Source organism: Vanellus vanellus, assembly GCF_965231255.1.
Source record: "Vanellus vanellus genome assembly, chromosome: Z".
Classification (NCBI taxonomy): Eukaryota; Metazoa; Chordata; class Aves; order Charadriiformes; family Charadriidae; genus Vanellus; species Vanellus vanellus.
Window position 1 is genome coordinate 39,911,021 of NC_138908.1, and position 15,774 is coordinate 39,926,794.

General features: G+C 39.1%; 1 protein-coding gene across 4 annotated transcripts in view; it reads right to left on the bottom strand.

Moving 5' to 3' along the window:
• The window catches only part of SPIN1 (spindlin 1), a 67,879-nt gene that overhangs the window by 45,903 nt on the left and 6,202 nt on the right, over positions 1-15,774 (bottom strand). The window contains exon 1 of one of the 4 annotated variants that reach the window (XM_082497415.1): positions 14,606-14,863. The exons of the other annotated variants lie outside the window; for them this stretch is intronic. The gene's annotated coding sequence lies outside the window, so the exon portion shown is untranslated. Of the gene's footprint in view, positions 1-14,605; positions 14,864-15,774 lie in introns of those variants that run through there. 4 annotated transcript variants of the gene reach the window in all.

Here is a 15,774-nt window from a genome sequence, read left to right on the forward strand (position 1 = left end):
TGTAGTATGCATAATAAAATAGCATCTTAGAGAAGTAGGTCTTAATGAAGTCCTCAAAATGATCATCTATTTTAAGCTGTTTCCTTGATAATAGGTTAAATTGACTATAGCCAAAGCATATTTTCCAAGTCTTGTGTTTTCTATTTACTATTCCTCCATACATTCCCATTTTTATTTTTGAAGTACGTTACCTAAAATTCTTCTCTCAGATTTTGTAAACATGCTTCCATTTTATCTTTCAAACTGCTAATCAAACTTGTATGAAAACTAATCCAAGGACATGCTAAGCATGGTTTATCAGAGCTCCTCAGGAGACCATGTAACAAGTTATACATACAAGAATGTTCTACAGCTGAAGAAACTAACCTTCCTAACAAAAACTACCTCTTAGTGTGCACCTACAATTTCGTTCTTACACTTACAGCTTCCATAAGTAGGTTAAATTAAGCAATGTTTTCATCTGAAGGCTAGCTGATTGATGAAATCAATCTGTTCTGAAAACAACTCCCTCACAATATTTCACTGTATATAAAAAAACCACTGCTGTTCTAAGGTTATGCAATTTCTTTCTCAAAATTCACAAAAGCTCTTCTTGTAACCATTGTTACAGATCATTATGGAGAAAAAAAATCAGTTATCTAAAAAAAAAAAAAAAACCAAAAAAAACCAAAACAAAACACAACACCACAAGTAAATAATGATGAGGTAATGACAAATGTCCAGACAGGCAATCTGGTATACACAAACACCTGAAAACTCACCACATATTACAAGTGTCCATAAGTATACCTCAAGACCTGCATCATGAGCAGACGAAGAGTATTAACTCAATGAACTTCAACAGCAAGAATTCCTCTGTTTTGCCCTCACAAGCTTTTAATAGCAGTGACTGACTGGACACCTCTCAACCCTTGGATAGGCAGCAATGAAATGTGGCTCATTAGCTCTAATGACCAAAACAATACAAGATGCAGGACAATTCACTATGAGTTTTTTAAATCTGTTTCCTAAATAGTGGTAAAAGATTGGTAAAGTTACTTGAGGCTAATGTAAGTGCAACAGAAAGTAAGAAGTCCCTATAAATAACTGTAGACAAATTAGCATAATTCCAGTCCATTAATGACTGATATTGCTGATTAAACTGTTCAGAGAAGAACTCTGAACTAAAAAGTAGAAGAATGATCCTTCAGCATGGCAGAAAACTGCAGAAATAATCAGAAATACTGTGCTTTGGTAAAATCTGTGAACATTTAATTGTCCATAAAATATTCTAGCACAGCTCCACAGCAGCACTTCAACTTGCAGCCTTATTATTGCAGGCTTATCCCTTCTATCAGGGATAGAAGTCACTAAAGTGAAAGCAACACAAAAAACACTTTTATACTTGGGTTTGTGGTGGGTATAACCAGCAAATTAATACAGTTATCTGACCTTTCTGAACTTGCATAGCATGCAGCCTCTGTCACACCTGCATGTACACGATACAATGGGTGATCTTTGCACCACCACTGGAAGTACAGATATACAAAATGACTTCTCCTCCTCTGCTACCAAATAAGCTAACCAGAGGCCAGCTAGTTTTTCCATTTGTGGAATTAAAAAAAGATGGACAAAGAAGAACAAAGGGGATGACTAACTTTCATCAGAAGAAAGGTATACTTTTATATCTACTTTCTATTCTTTTGTTCTTCATGAAAAAGGCAGCGAGAAGTTTCAAGGTGGATAGATCATTCAGACCAGTATTGTTGTGTAGGAATTAGCTAACCTCCTCCTCTTTTTTTTTTTTTTTTTTTTTTTTTTTTTTAAGTTCTTGATCTTCCTTTGATGAACAGACAGGTGTGCCTGCAAGAGATGCATCTTGGCTGATCCAGCTCAATAGCCCACAGATCAAGGGTTTTCCCACTGTTTGGATCTTTGAATCAACTGGATAAAGTCTGAGAACCTCTCATCAAAGCCTTTTTTATTATGTTTATGTGCTACTCTATATATTCCTGGAGCCCTTCATAGAAAAAAAAAAAAAAAGGCCAGGAAATGCCTATAACCTACTACTAAAGGAATTGTACATCAGTGGTTATGGAATTAACATCCAAAGAGCACTAACCTCAAGTTGTAGGGGCTAATTAGAAGTACGTGACAGTGATAACACTACATGTTCACTAAACTAAACAAGCTATCAATACATCAGCTGATGGTTACAATGAACTACAGGCATAGGATTTTGCCTGAAAAGGAAAAGAGCTTGTCATCAACACGCACAGGCAAAAAAAAAAAAAAAAAAAAAAAAAAAAGAGAGGAAAAAAAAGCACTGACAAAACCAAAGTGACAAAATAATTAAAGAAAAATTAAATTCCTGAGGTAAAAGGGGATGGGAGTGGAAAATTACATATGCATGCCATATCCAGAATGCAGCAAGGAAAAAAAAAAAAAGCACTCTTTTCAATTACAAGTTTGAATTTTAGCCTCACGCTAAATACAATTAGCTTTCTGAAATTCCCTCCAGTTTTCAGGGGAAAGGACAACAATATGCCTACCACTGCAAGAATACATAAGTAAGTAACCCAGAAAGCAAAAGAAAGTAAAGTTCTCCAAAGACATATTTCAGAAAGCCTTGCAGGTTTAGCCTGGTTTTTAAGGCTTATCAACAGTAAAGCTAGGTATTAAGCACTTGTCTAAAATTAAACTGATTTAAATTTAATAGTTTCTTATTTGATCTGCCTCCCACCTAAGCAATGTCACAACCAGATTTAATAATAGTTCGTTAAGGGACTCAATGACATTTTGGCATATGCTTGCCCTTTGAAAAATTCCTTGTTTCCCATAATAGTCCAAAATATACATACCAAAAATTGAACACAAGAATCCAAAAAATCAGATGTGAAATTTGGTATTAAAAACTGGCTGTTCTACTGAATAGGAACCAAGCTAAAGAAGGAATAAGAATTGACTAGTGCCAAATAAGCTTGCAACAGCTTAATTAAAAAAACAGAATGTGCTTGTCAACCTAAAACGTTAAGTTTCGCATTAATTTATGTACAGGTTTTTTGATAAAAAAAAAGTTTCTAATCTATTTGCTTTCCAAGAGCTCAGAAGAACAAGTAAAACTTTTATCTACACACAAACATTTGAGTCATTCTTTGGCACAGCAAAACTTATTTTGCAAAAAATAAAAAAAAAGTGCCCATCACTGCAATATTATGCCCACTTTTTATACTAGAACAATAAAGACACAGGCCTAGAGCATTTTTGAAGAGTTGTTTTAGAGCTATAGTCTATTCTTCCCTCAAGCAGCACGGAGAAGTTACACCCTTTTTGTTTATTCTAGAATGATTTTTCTATGCCAGCAGAAGGCATAGTTTAATTTCAGTATTCTTCTTTCCTTCTACTATGGAACCAACATAAATGACTATGAATTTTACCAAACAGCTTTAAAAACTGTGGTAAAGTTTATCACTTATTTATTAACATTACTATATGATTTCCCTTTTTTTCACCCCATTGCTACAATTCTTCCTGTGACTTTACACAATATACCATGACTCTGAAGCACAATGACTTTTTACAGCATCCATGTAATTCTTCTTGCAGGCAATGCAAAACTACTCACTGACTAAACCTTGTGTACATTCCAACTTACTGATTGATAATTTAATAAATGCACAGCCCTTCATGACTAAAGAAATCTTGCACAATAATGTTTTTATAAGAAAGAAGAGATCTAGTATTTATTCAGAGTCAGGAGAACCTTCCCTGCATCCCTTTATCCAGAGGCATATTCTAACTCACTCCTTGTTGTTCAGTCTACTGCAAATTACCTTGCATTCAACCACGGGGCAAGAATGTGCACAGACACCAGGGCAGCAAGTTGTGTAATTGCCTTAAGCTGTACACTTCTGCATCATAGCGAATATGAAGCAGCTTAGCTTCTCCTTATTGATAGGTAGCTATCCTCCTCTTCCTCTGAATCCAAAAAACAGATGCAGAAAAATAACCACTGCCCAGGTTATGACAGTAGCACCTTATTACTGTACAAGCCATATGCATGCTACCATTCTATAGTAAATGCAAGTGAACTTTTAAGTGTTGTAATGCAAGTATTTTGTCCTTACTTATGGTCTTACAGATGGAGTTAACCCAAATAATTTATTATACTTTTAAGCAAGTTTACTCAGTTTACTCAAAGACAGGTCTGTGAAAACTAGAGAGGAAAATGTGTATCTGAAAAAGTAAGACATTTCTCTGTCCTCTGCTTATGTGTCTCCTCATAGGGAATACTTAGGTCAGCCTTTGTTTGAAGACTAGGTTTAATTGCTACTGTGTTAGTGTCAAGAAACATTGTTCCAAAGACAAAGGGATCACCCAAACATTGAGGAAGAGCAATCCCAGGGCAAATGTACCTAACCCTGCTGTTAGAATGTAACGGAGTGGTAAGTTATTGCACTTGCTAAGTCTGTCAGGTTGATTAATCATGACAAATCAAACTCTTGGGTTCACATTTCTTCAGGACACTAGCTGATCTTTCTAAGTGCCATGTTAAGCGTACAACAGCTAGTTCTCAACAATGCAGGCTAGTAATGCAATGCTGCTACACATACCTTCCAACATTCAGGGAACATTAAGTTTCTTATCATATTTTAAAGATGGGGATGTGTGAAATAATAAAAACCTGCCATTTGACAGACCACTTTCAAGCTTTTTAGCTCACCAGTAGTTTGTGGATGGTAAGTAACAGATTATTCTTGGACATGTGTTCTGAGACATTAGAGTCTAACACACCAAGAAGATGACACTGCAACACTAAATTGAAAATAAGCATAATTAAAATATTTTCCTAAGCCAAATTTAAGAATTTGTGACATCAGTTAGTTCTGCAAGAGCAGGTATTTTGCTGACATACTTGAAACATTTTTTTCTCTCTAATGCAGCAGACTTCTACAACTTTATTCATGAAGGCCCACAGTAAAGAATATATTTGTGTCCTGCATTCAGAGATGACAGTTCACGCTTTAACAATCATTGATTCTTACAGTTTACGTCCAATTTCTGCAGCTGTTTTACAACTTACTTATGACATAATCACTATTTGTCTTCAAGATGAGCAGTGGCAGGCCACCAATTTGGGGAGAGGGCCAGAAGACACCAAGAAAGTTAACGAAGTAATTGCACACCAATACTTAAGACTTGTGCTACAGCAATGACCTACCAGTTTTAAAAGCAGATAAAACACTTAAGCATTCAAAATTCTTGTTAGGACAATTACTCAGAGCATCAATTGGAAAGTCAGAATTTAATTGTTAGGAACCTCAATTTAAGTAACCAATAAGGATAGTCACAAATAAGTAGTAATTCAGCACTTAAAAAAAAAACAAACCACACACACACACACAAAAACCGAAACAAAACAAAAAAGCAGGGCCACAATACTTAGAGGGACCAGATTAGAAAAATACAGTTACCTACATTAGCACAGTATATAACCAAAACTATGACAAGCTGTAGTATGAGCCCATTTATTCATAGATTTGAGACACACATGCCTAAACTTCTCCCATCATTAACATCAGAGTAACTACAATCATGACAGTGTTAAACGAATCAGAGGTATTAACTTGTGTCTCTGTTGGACACAAATACTGACTGCCTGTACTCTGATAAAAATGTAGTTCTCTTCCGGTTATCAACTGGGAGTAGGGGAAGGAATTAAGATTAAGGTTATTGGGCAAATTAAGGCCTCCTCTAGTCACAAGAAAATGGACAAATAATTTTGTTAGGAATTACCGCAATGAAAAAGTACACAGCAACATTTTGCAAACCGAAGCACGATCATACCAATATAAAGACTCTAAGCCCACACTAAAAGCACAGAAATATTTCTCCCTACAGACCCAATTTGAAGAAAAGTTTATCGACATGATCAGTCAATTTAAATCATTACTAATTTTCATCCTATCTTTGCAATGATCAGAGGAAAAAAAACACACACACGAAAAGAGTACTCGGGGAAAAAATGATCTCTTGCCCTTAATTTGCAACTTGAAAAAGATGAACAACCTGTCATGAACTGAATTTGCCTTACTTATTTTCTTCACCTTCACCCACTTTAGCTTAGATTAAAGCAACTCTCATACAAAGGCATTCAGTAACTGTTTACACTAGAAACATAATTCACTTAAGTGAAAGCATTTGCTGTTAAGAATGGCAAGTCTCTTGCCATGGCTACTGACCAATAATGTGATCTTTGTTTTTCCAGACCAACTGCAGAATATTCATTCATTGTCTTCAATGCTAATAAGAATCTCAACCTAAACAGGATTATTAGCTTTAAAAGGTGAATAGCTGCAACAGATGTCAAAGTTGTAATATACAGTAAAAGCAAGGCACTGAAAACAATACAGAACTGCATCATGAGCTCTAGCTACATCTAACTATGCTGGTTTTGATAAATTCAGAGGGTCAATAACAGAAAAATACTTCAAAATAAAAATTGCTACTTAAGAGTAGTATAGCTGTATAGAAAAGATATCAGAGATTTTCAATATTAATAATTTAAGTACAGTCAACACTGGATTCATCCGCAAGGACAATGATAACTTACTAAACTGCTGATCATACTCTTTTTCTATAAAAGATTAGAACTGTCAGTATTGTAACATTACCTGGTATTTTCTTTCCTTACACACAGGTCTTTCAGATTTTTGGTGGAGAACACAACTCATCCTGTATAAGTAAAAGTCTGGACTGGGCAGGAGGGGTGGAAAAGTCAAGCTGTGAAACCAGTGACTCTCCTAAAAGCAGTGGAGACATCAGACCAATCCTCATACTGTTGGTGCTTTTTAAAACATGGGGAAAAATTGCACAAAACACTAGTTCCGAAACTGGTATGATGTCTGCATACTCATGAAACTAATCAGAAAATCTTGAAGTATTTACGCAGATGAACTGTTTCAAGTTACACTGAAAAGTTATTTTCTGGTCTGTGAAAAAGTATGCTATAAAAGAATGCCTGCATGAATTTGAGTATATGACAATTTTTGCTCGGAAACAGCTGCCTTAAAACATTTAATTCCCCTTGTTCTGTAGTAGCAGAAAGGTGACAAAATGAAAGGCAAGACAGAAATCAAAACCTTAAGAATGAGGACCACCTTGTTCCCTCCCAGACCTTGCTTGTGCGACAGTAAACTTGCTTTCCATTCTTACACTTTGATAATAAGCTCTGACCGAAACCCCTGTTTTGAAATTACTTCACTGTGCATGGAGCACAAATGGAAATTAAATGAGAAAGGAAATTAATTGAGATAGGACTTCAGAGTGAGAACTTTCAGCAACAGATAGAGGTAACTCTTCTCTTTTTAGCTTCGTAATCTAATTTTCTCTCCAGAAAGCTTTATATCTGACCTGAATTAGATTCAGTAATATAAGCATTTATTTTTATTTCCTGAGATTTTGCATCAGTCTAGGTATTGCTCGTAACAACATCCACCCCCCAAAAAACCCCACATCCCTTTTTCCTTTTGAAAATGCACATACTTATTTGCAGAGAAGATTAAATTGTCCTGTAGTAGTTGAAACAAGGTCGAGTATACTCAACTGAGGAGCAGAGAAAGGGAGAAACAGAAATTCAAAGCAGGAAAAAGTGAGGGATCTTCCCATGAAAACAAGGTCTCAGAAACCAGGATATCCTTCCCCATAAAAGCAGGTGAGGCTTTCTAGAAGTCTGCCCTACAGATAAGGAGAGCACATGCAAGAACAGACAACCACACCTCTGCCTTTTGTGCTGATCCCTGCTTCATATTTAACCTTGCAACACCCCCACACAAACACAAAGTCTCCTAGAAATGTGGTTAGAGGCCTAATTATGACTGAAAACTAGAATGTTTATTCACAGCAAAGTCCGTCCCCCCACCTCCCCCAGCATGTTTCCTCCTTCAATTAATTTTATGCATATGGAAAAAAAAAAAACCAAAAACTCCACTTCAAATGAATCCGTATCAATTCTGTTCTTCAAGCATCTAGCCTAAAACTATCTGTAATGCAATGTTTCTTTCACCCCTGTTTCCCACCAAGGCCAGAGACAGATATTACCATTTAAAAATGTACTTTTCATGCAATAACACAGCCACCTGCCCCTAGTGATATGAAATAACATAAACGTCTCCTCTTTCTCCATACAAGCCATGAGTATACACACAGGAATAACTGAGGGTAGGAGTGAATCTCCCCCCCAACTTGAATTAGAATAGCACAATAGAAGAGCACATGCACCAGAAGACAGTTTACTTGCCTTCTCTGTCTTACTGCTGGCACCTAGCATTAAAGTATGCTTTTAGTGACAAAATGGAGATGCAGAAGACGGACAGACACAATTCACAGGAGATGCACTGCTGCAGATCTCTCTATCCTTATTCATGCCTTTTCCTCCTTCCTTCAGCAGTAGAGAGGTGACCCTGAGGACAGCCACTGTGAATGCTTCCTCCCCCTACCAACAGGGCCTCAACCATGAGTATCCAACAGTCTGTGGCTTCCAATTACATCAAACACCTGCATATTCCTTAACACTATAAGTACTCAAGAGTCAGATTTCTATGAAGTCACATGAAAGGCAGAATTTACTATTTTTTTTAATATATTCTTGTCAGAGCATGGATTTTGACAAATTATGTCTCAAACTGCAATTCCACTGACAGCATTCATTAATGAATTTGTGTGTCATCTTTCACCATTAAGAAAGATCTTCTGAAGGGTATTAATGAACAAAAAAGTCATTATGTCCATATAATAAAGCTCTCTGCAACTGGAAGGTTTTGAGAAGGAAGTCGTAAACTAATCTCTAAAATATTTGCTCTCATTCTTATTTCACTTTCATGTTCAGATCATTGCCTAAAACACATGTGGTTATAGAACAGGACAGGCAAACAATTGTCCAGAATCATAAAGACATAGCCAACTGTCTTCCAAGCATGAGTTACATGACCTATATCCTTCCAAGCATTATTTTGATTTATTTTTATAGTTCCTAGAAAATTGAATAAAGACAGTCTAATCTGCAAGCTTTTTTACAATTCAAGTTGAAGACCAGAGATAAGTTACAGACATGCAGAAGGACAGATGCAGTGTTTGCCAGTATAGGATAGGTACTTACCTTTGCATAGCAGAAGCCTAAGCACTGTACTGAACTTCACAGACATCATGTTTGTCAAAGCTTTTGGAAAAGGTTACCAAGAAAACTTAAAAGAAATGTCAGCAAGGAACTACTCTAGAACATGCCTTCTCCCATGCTACTCGACTGACAACACATTAAATCTAGAAAGCTGAAAATTTCCATATTTAAAAAACCCAACAGCAAACACAAGATTATATACTGGACTTCAGCTACCTTTGTTCAGCATACGAAGGGAGAAGTCTGCACAGGGAACATAAATACCAAGTTAGGAAAATGAGTTTTGCAACAGAAATAATTATTTTAATAAATACCAGACCAGAAGTCTGACATCTAATAAATCTTTCAGTTCTTACCCACTTAGGGTAAGAGATAATGATCTAGTAAAGTTCATATTTACATTTAAATTGGATTAATACAAGTTCAGAGAGAAAAAATTTTTTTTTTTTTTTCTGAAAGAATGTCAAATTAAAGTCTATATAGGTGAAATTTTACAGACCCCAGCATGATGGCATAGATCAGCTAGAACTGCTTACTATACTTTACAATTAGTCAACATAACTGGAAAAAAAGTCAAGCTTATTACTTTTCCATTTTATATATGACTGGCCACTCTAAGAAGCAGCATCAGTGGTGAATATTAAATTGCCAGGTAACATGTCCTGGTTTGAGGACATAATGGTACACTTTACAACCTAGTTAGCATAGTAATCTTAAAACAAATTAGACTTACAAACAGTCCCTGTGTTCATTAAGTGTTCTGCTGTAACATACATACAGGATAAAACAGCAACACAATGGACAGAAAAAAAGCAGCCTCGGAGGCACACATTCAGAGGGAACAGTCATCTTAATAGGCTAGTCCTATTAACATATTACATAGGTACTTGGCCAACATTGGGGATCTCAGGATTCAAGACCAGTTCTGAACCATCAGAAGACTCACTGAAAACAAATGGATGGAAGATCTACCAGTGACCTTAAAGAAAGCAACACATTTTATTGGAGCACTTTAATTCTAAAGCACTTCCAAACTTGCAAATAAAAGCAGTTTTAGACTTCACCAGACAGGTTGCCCAAGACTGACACTAAAAACAAACAACTCTGAATCAGGATAAAGAACAGTTAGGTTACTGCACACCATCAATCGCTCAAGAAAGGCAGCTGTAGTGATTGAACCCAGGGCCCTTCAGCTGAGGTAGTCAGAGGGTAGGACCTGTGTGACAGCTAGCCAAGAAGTGGTGAAGTGAAAATGAAGAAATGAGTTCAAAGATGGCAAGCAGACTCACGAGTTGGTCACCATGATAAAAACATTCTCCCTATGCAAGGCCACCGTAAGTCAGCAATGTGAGAACTGGAAAACTAATGCAAAACACAATAAAGAAGCAACCAAAATCACACAATTCCATTTTGTTCAAACTACCATATAGAACCAAAAGTCTAAAGTTCAGCAGTCATTCTGTATAAGTTAAGCATTTACTAAATCACTGAAATCCACATAACTGCTCTTGAAATAAGTATCTACTCTCACCAGTACTTTTAAGTGCAGACCTCAAATACCATATTGGAACATTCAACAATAACATTAAAAAAAAACACCAACCAAAACCAACAAACTAACCAAGCAAACAAAAAACCCAAACCAAGCACTAATGACCTCTTAGGGTTTTATAAGCTGTGTAGTCTTATCAAAAAGACTATAAAAACCTACTTATAAGTGCTTACAGTATACTGTCAGTAACTCTTATTCTGCAAGCAGATCTCAAAAAAATCTCAGTCATCAGAAGACATTTCAACAATATCTCAACCACTCTCAATAACAGCAAAGATTAGAATACAACTGGCAATAGTTAAGGCTAGTAGTTACCACAGGTAATGACAACAATTTCTATATATTTATATATAGAAACAACAATTTCTATATATTTTTAAATCTATATATGGTGGAACCCTTTCGGTAGTTTCCAAGTAAGCAAGTCAAACAAGGCCTCATACAGCATGGCTTTACAGCAGTTCACAATGTACGTTATAGGAAAGAAACAGAAAAAGGTAACCCAGATTTGTAGAACTATTCTCCACAACCTTATAGCCACATCAATTTACCTCCTGAATTCCACAGGCCATCAGCAAATCCACAACAGAAAGGTAATGGAAACCACCACATGCCGAAAGCAGTAAGTTTGATCCATTTCAAACAATGGCAAAATAATTTTATTCAGTGACAAGGCCCCTTGATCACTAGAATCGATTGTTCATAGGTAAATACAAATTAGTCAACTACACCATTCCAAGAACTCAACACTTATCCATGTCAGAGAGGTGGATGGAAGCAGTCTGCACATTTATACGAGGAAGGTGATGTTCCACATTCCTCCAAGTCACTTGGTGTGCTGACATCTAGGTCGTATCTGGATAGTAAGCGGGACACATCTTGACATACAGAAAGTAACTACTCATTATGAAAACCAGTGTCAAGAAATATCAGCATTTGCCTACTGATCACAAAACCACTGAACTCTGAAGAGTAGTAAGAGAAGGAAAATGAGAAAAACAACAAACCAAAAAAATTCTCTCACACTTGGTTTGAGAAACAAGCTGTAGGAGAGGAAATAACTCTCTATAGTAGTGATTCTCTGTCTTGGTTGAGCTCCAGTGAGCAGCTTTCGAAAGATGGTTTTTAAACCACTTTGTTGTATCAGTTTTAGCCATCTACTAAAACATATTCTCATGCCATGCAATCAAGTAGTCAAGTTTGATCTAATACCTGTGGCAAGAAAGGAAAGGACGCAAAAGGAGGTAAGGAAAACCAAAATGAAAGCATGAGAATTTTACAGCAACAGGCTTCATTCTGAAGGAAAAAAAAAAAAAAAAAAAAAAAAAAAGCGTTGTTCCTTTTCTTCAGAAAATAGAATCTTACTGAAAATCTTTCATTTGTCAAACATTAAGCAAATCATGCATTACCTTTAAAAAGCACTTTAAAACAGCGAACAGCTATTGCATCAGCTAGACGTTTACAGATCTGAACATGTCAAACACTGCAGCTTCGCACAGATAGCAAGGAAAGATACAGGGTAAGAAGTTGATGGAAGAATACTCTTTGGATCGAGAAAAAAAACAAACGTATTGAAATACGAGACCAACTAAAAGTGTTTATTACCTTTAGTAAGGTAGGACTTTATATTTTAATTGGCAATTTCATAAATATTTAGAACTACCCTGAGTCATGATTTACTTGATTGAAGATCCATTGAAGAGTATTTCTTGTTAAAAGAAACTGGTTAAATCCTAACATCTTCCAGCAAGCAGATCACTGAGACTGGATTTCTTGCAGTCTTCCTTCCTCTCAGTTTCACTTCCCAATATGAAAAAGTAAAGTTTTGCAAAATAAGATTTCACTAGAACCTGGTATTTAATTTGGTTAAACACAGCCTAGTGTTACCCACTATGACAAAAACACCACAGTGTCTTCACTTAGCGGTACCAAAGACAAAAAGACTTGGCAAGTTCTTCAACTGGATCAGCTCCTCATGGGATACTAAGATTCATAATACTGATTTTTGACCAAGTTATCAACACAATCAAGACAGAAAGAAAAGACTTCTAGGTGTCACAGAAGAGAACACAATTGCAAGATACAGCAAAGATACTATCAACAAGAAACTTCGCAAAGCTAATAAAGTAGAGCTGAATTTTACAGAATATAATTCAGTTGTAGCAACAAAACTACAACGTACCAAACTTAAGAAACATGACTATTTTTAAGTGATACATTATTTAAACAGATGTGTTGCGGGTGGCCTATTTTTGTTTATTGTGCTCTTCAGTCTAAGAATCAGTTTAAGTATCCAAAGGCCTATTCTGAGGGAAGAGCTGCATACCTCAGTACATTTCACACTTTTTTTTTTTTTTTTTTCAAAATTTGATGGCTATCATAGTGAATGACTAATTAGCTACAACTGGTAAACTATTCTAGTAGCTTTACTAATACTGTCTTCAGGTTGTTAAATGAAAAAAAAAAAAAGTAACTGACTGCTGCAGGAATCTACTGATATATCAAGTTACGCACTTTTGCTTGGACTTTTCCATCTAAAAGTAGTACAGTTGGCTCAGGAGCCATGACGTAGATACACATTCCAAAATGATCGTGTAACTTGGATGACTCCACTCAAGTTTTGCATTGCTGTAAACTCATTATTCTAAATTATTTTCTCCTCATTGGTTAATCAACACTTGTTAATGGGGATGGGAAAAGCAGCAGAGAAAGAAGTGTTAATATGATAATTAATTCTGGCATTGTAGTATTTATTTCTATCTCAATAAAAACTGTATGATTATGCCATGCTAGTGCTTCTCCACTAGAAGCTTCCAAAGCAAAGTAGACAAAGACAACAGAGCTAGGACATTCGTTACTTTAGGGCAGTGCTCGGATATTAACAGAAGCCATGGCTATCCATGTTTACGACTGAATAAAGACCCTGTCTTTAAATATAATCTCTGAAAAATGAACAATTTACTATGAATTACAGTAACATGTCTAGAAAGCAATATAAAGCACCACGTCTTAGCACCTTGAGCATTTACCCTTACAACCCAGATATAAATCTGTTCCACGGCAGATCGTTTTAGATATGCTCAGCAAATTACCTTCAAACATTATTTTGGTTTTACGTCATAAGCAAGCAAAAAAAAAAAAGCCATAATCATCGAAGCCAGAAGGGGGTGCTCTGAATAACCGACGTGGGGGGTATTGAACTGAACACTGGCCTTGTGCGAGGAGAGGTCAGAAGCATGCTGTCTTGTTTTAGTTGGGGAGCTCACTTAAGTTCACGATGCCATGCCTTGTTTATAAAAAAGGAATCTGAAAAGCGGGAGCACTCCTCGTAGCAAAAAGGAAACGCTTCGGTTTGTGCTATTATCATCGCAAGGGCAAATTAATCTGTGACAGAAAACTAGCAACACAAAGACTTGGCAAGTGTTAATTCCAGTTTTGTATCCCATGATTTGTGAGCTGTTTAAGATACTGAAAAGGAAACACAGGGAATGCAAAGAAATCCAGAAAGCCTATGCTACGGTTTTTACCTACACAATGCCTATTCTGACATAACTAGTTCAAGTCTTTCTAATGTGACTGTGCTGAGTTGATACCTTATACCGAACTACATCCTGAAATGAAAGAAACGGCCCTAGATCATTCTGCAAGTGTAACACAGTATTTCATCTCTGCCAGCACTTTGGTGCATCAGCCTCCCCCCACCCTAAAAGAGAAAAAGATACGCACATTCCAATCAAGCCTCTCTCAGCGGGGCTCACCCAGTTCCCCCCTCCGTCCCTCCCTTCCTTCCTCCCTCGCCCCAGGCCTTGCCAGGTTCCCAAATCCCCTTTTATTTTAGGTTTCATTTTGTTGCAAACAGCAAAACGAAAGGAGAAAGCTTCCAAAGCGAGGATCCTTACCCTTGAAATCCCGCCATGCGCGCAATAAGGAGGGTGAATTGTTTTTCCTCTTTTTTTTTTTTTTTGGATGGGAGATGAGGGGGGGAGGGGGAAGAAACAAAAGCCTAAACGGAGGAGAGGCTAAGCGGCGGAGACAGAGGGAGAAGGCGGAGACCCTGGTGGAGGAGCAGGGCGAGCGTCAGCCATGTTGTGTGTGTGTTGGTCCAGTATTTACAAACCTGCAGCTGCAGCAGCGCTTGGAGTCTGGGAGAGAGGGGAACGGAGGGAGGGAGAAAGGCGAGGAGGGAGGAGAGGCAGGCACGGAGAGAGAGGGAAGGGAGGGAGGGAGGGAGGGAGGGAGGGAGGGGGAGACGGAGGGAGGAGGGGAAAGCGGTGGCGGCGGCAGCAGACAAAGGATCCCGGCGCAGCCCGAGCGGGGCGCGCACGGGCTCGCACACGGGGCGCCTTACACCGCGGCGGCGCTGCCCGCAGCCCCGCCGCTACCAGCCCGGGGCGGCAGCGCGGCTGCTCCCCCCTCCGGCTGCCGCGGCGCGGCCTGGCCCGGCCTCACCGCCACCGCACTCACTCCCCCTTCGCCCCGCTTTCCCGCGGCGGGAAGGGGGGGGCGGGGGGGGGGAATCGGGGCACGCTTCTCCCCCGCCTCCGCCTCCTCCGGCGTGCGCTGTGAAGGGGGAGGCTTATCTGCCGGGAGCCCCTCGGCGGGCCCCAGCCCACATACAATAGCTCCGCAGAGGCGGGAAGGGGGGGGCGGCCCCGACCCCTCCCCTCGGCAAGGGACGGAGGGTGGATGCCGAGGGGGGCCCGTGCCAGGGGAGGGCGGCAGCCCCCCGGAGCCCGGAAGGGTGGGGGTTGCCAGGCAGCCGGGGCGCTGCGGGGGAAAGAGAGGGCAGAGACAGCAACATGAGCCCGGGGCCCCCGCAGCCCCGCTGCCGCCCGCCTCCCGCCGCTTCCGGGCGGGAGAGGCGCCGCGACGGGCCGCGGCGGAGGAGGGGGCGCGGGGCCGAGAGGCCGCGGGTGGATACATAATGTCGGCCCCAGGGGAGGGGAGGCGAGGCTGGGCTGGGCTGGGAGCGGCGGCTGCAGCTCCGGCTCCCCCTACAGCGACTCCCTCCGGCTCTGCCCGGTACTGGGCCGGGCCAGGCCAAGGGCGGCGCGATGGGCTTCCCCCC